The sequence below is a fragment of the Colobus angolensis genome, unplaced genomic scaffold (assembly GCF_000951035.1).
Source record: "Colobus angolensis palliatus isolate OR3802 unplaced genomic scaffold, Cang.pa_1.0 Scaffold19, whole genome shotgun sequence".
NCBI lineage: Eukaryota > Metazoa > Chordata > Mammalia > Primates > Cercopithecidae > Colobus > Colobus angolensis.
Window position 1 is genome coordinate 10934113 of NW_012115043.1, and position 3244 is coordinate 10937356.

General features: G+C 42.3%; 1 long non-coding RNA gene across 2 annotated transcripts in view; it reads right to left on the minus strand.

The window, feature by feature from the left end:
• Window positions 1-2997, minus strand: part of LOC105510593 — a 5973-nt gene extending 2976 nt beyond the window's left edge. The window contains exons 1-2 of one of the 2 annotated variants that reach the window (XR_001001584.1): window positions 2574-2997; window positions 2140-2214 (exon numbers count right to left, since the gene is read on the minus strand). This is a non-coding gene — a long non-coding RNA (uncharacterized LOC105510593). The remainder of the gene's footprint in view (window positions 1-2139; window positions 2215-2573) is intronic. The other variant, XR_001001583.1, reaches the window with a different exon arrangement.
• Window positions 2998-3244: the final 247 nt, after the last annotated feature.

Here is a 3244-nt window from a genome sequence, read left to right on the forward strand (position 1 = left end):
GCAGTGGCACGATCTCAGCTCACTGCAACCTCTGCCTCCCAGGTTCAAGCGATTCTCCTGCCTCAGCCTCCCAAGTAGCTGGGATTACAGGCACCCATCACCACACCTGGCTAATTTTTTGTATTTTTAGTAGCGACTATGGATTTCACTATGTTGGCCAGGCTGGTCTCAAACGCCTGACCTCATGATCCACCCATCTTGGCCTCCCAAAATGCTGGGATTACAGATGTGAGCCGGCACAACCAGCCTGTTTTTTAATACTAACACAGAATTTTTTCATGTTTATAATCTCTCTATCTCAAAAGTTGTTTTCTCGTTGCAAAAGAGGACAAAAGAAGGCACACAGGCTGAATACTGGTGAAGTGGCAGAGTGGCATCTTTGTTAAGTCTAGAGCCTTGTCCAGGATGCAAGGCCTCTGAAAATGCTAGTTTGGTAATTGCCAAATTTGGGAAGCGGAAAAATGCCAACTCTTACTTAAAAAAAAAGAAAAAAAGTAAAATTAACTGGCTACCCAGAGAATTGCCTACAAACCAAGAGACAATTAGAAGTCCGTCAAGAAAGTTAATTGGTCCAAGATTTGGCACTGATGGAAATACCAGCTTACATTCCTGAAGTACTCTGTTCTGGGATGACTATAATGAAACTTCCCTACTGATAACCATGGCAGTGCTAAATCTGTGATATTTTCATGACATTTCCTTTGCTTTACTTCGAAGCATGGCCAGTTAAAGAGAGTCAAGCATTGTTGCTATATTAGAAGCCTGACTTTGCTTTGGACCGAATATTTATGGAGCCTTTTAGCCCTCTTAGTTTTAGGGGTTTAATTGACAATTTAAAACTTCTGTCATATTGTTAAGTTAGAAATTATGCTCAAGCAGTACCTGCAAGTCTGGAAATACACCTGCCGTGTGTGTGTGTGTGTGTGTGTGTGTGTGTGTATCTGGGTAAAAGAGAAGGAGTCTTACAGCTTTATCAAAAGGTGCCATTTTTCTCTAGCCCAGATAATTTTTAAAGATCGCCCAAGAAAAGTGCATCTTTTACTTATATAACCTTTTGTGGGCACTGCCTTTTTTCTTCTTTGGTTGTTAAAGGCAAGAAAAAAAAAGTTTCAGGGGGTTACCTTTTATTATGAGCTACATTGGATTTCTTACAGTGAGAAATAGATCTAACAGCCTGTTGCTTGGAAAGATGTGGTTTGGTTTGATAGCTTAGAAGCAGGGCAAGGAGCCATTGGTTGATGAACTGGAAGGCAAATTAAGAAATCACGTTGGCTGGGCACAGTGGCTCACGCCTTTAATCCAGCACTTTGAGAGGCTGCTGCGGGAGGATTGCTTGAGGCCAGGCATTCAAGATCAGCCTGGATAACATGGCAAGACCTCCATCTCTAAAAAATAGTAAACATTCTCTGGGCATGGTGCCACATGCCTGTAGTTCCAGCTACTAGGGAGGCTGAGGTGAGAGGATGGCTTGAGCCTGGGAGGTCAAGGTTGCAGTGAGCTATGATGATGCCACCGCACTCCAGTTTAGGCAACACACTGAGAACCTGCCCTGAAGAAGAAAAAAGTCACTCACTATCTCATTCTGCATATGAGAAAACTAAGAGCCAAGAAGTTAAATGATTTGCCCAAATCATCCACTGTGTTCACTTTGGGCTCCGGGTGTATGTGTGTTTTAGGTTTAGAAACTTGGTTGCACCTCGTCATTCACCACAACTCTATCAAGTCCCTATCTCTATAGAGAGCATTACCCTGCTCGTGGTCTGTTTGTGAATCTCTGGGGAAGGATCTTGGTGTTCTTCCCAGTCATTTGGAAGTGAATCAAAACCTGCACAACAGCTGGACTTGGTTCGATGCCCTTCAGTAGTGGGGACCAAAGTCCTTGCCTGTGCTGATCAGCGGCCCATTTGGATCATGCAGCCACTTGCTAGTGAGTAGGTAGCTTCCTTTTGTCTATTTTTTTCAATTTAAGATGGGGTGTCACAATGTTTCCCAGGCTGCACTTGAACTCCTGGGCTATCCTCCTGTCTCAGTCACTCGAGTAGCTGGGATTATGGGTACCCACCACCATATCAGGCTCTTTCCCTTGACTTTAGAGAGTAAAGAGAATGGAGCTTGGGATCTAGAATAGAGTACACTTACTTTAAGGAACTTGGTTCTCTGTCTCATGCTCTCTTCCATCAAATATGAGGATATTTTCTAGTCAGAGTACTTGATCTGAGAACAAGAGTGCTTGGCCATGAGTCAGTATGAAACTGAGGGACATCATGAGTAGCAACAGCATAGCTTTCAGTAGCACACTGTAATTCAGTTTGGTTAAACTAATACTATGTGAGTTACCCCTTACCAAAGTCATTTGTATCACACTGCCTAGTTTGTAAAGCTCTTCATACCTCCTTATTTCCTTTAATTTTCACAACAGTCTTTTAAGTGTCATCATGATTATATACAATTTTAAAAACCAAGAAATTCAGGACTAGTAAAGTTAAGCAACTTGCTCAAGTTCTATCAGCCTAGAAGCAGGAAAGTGGGCTATAAATGCAAGCTCAGGTCAGTTTGACTCCACATCTAGTTACCTTAAGAGCTGCCTTTATTCTTTGATTCCTCAGTAGAATTAGAATTATTTGCCTCCTTGAGACCTATTGTAGTTTATCTTTAGTAAGCCTAATTCTCCCAAAAATCTTGATTCAGAGCTACTGCTGGTGGTAGCATTAGGTTTGCATACGATTTTTTTTCTGAAGGCCTTTCTCCTTCCCCTTGAGGACAAACATTGGCAATGTATGACTGCTGTGAGCTCACTGAGGATGAACTCTTCCTGGTGAGAAAAACAGGAATCTTGCAACCTCTAGGAAAATGAGAAAAAGAAAAGGGGAGACCCATCCCTATTTAAGGATGAGAAAATGGCTGCTGGTAGCAAATCCAGGCACACATGCCTCCTGAGAATGAAGGCCTAAGGCAGGCAAGTGTGGGTAATTCAGACAGCTGGATTCCTGGCAGAATATTATGTTCTAGAATATTCCAGAACATTCTAGATTCAATTCAGTATGCTCTTCTAGTAGTAGAGACTGTGGTTTCTATGTGTTTGCATCAGCATCTGAGTGCATCTTTCACCCAAACTCAGGATGAATCTTCCTGGTTTAAATGCAGCTGAGGGCGCTCCCATAGGTTTAAATTATTTCCAGAGCTGACTGCTGAGTGGTATGTTCCAAGGAGTAAAATTTGAGTATTTACTCTTTTGAGGATACAT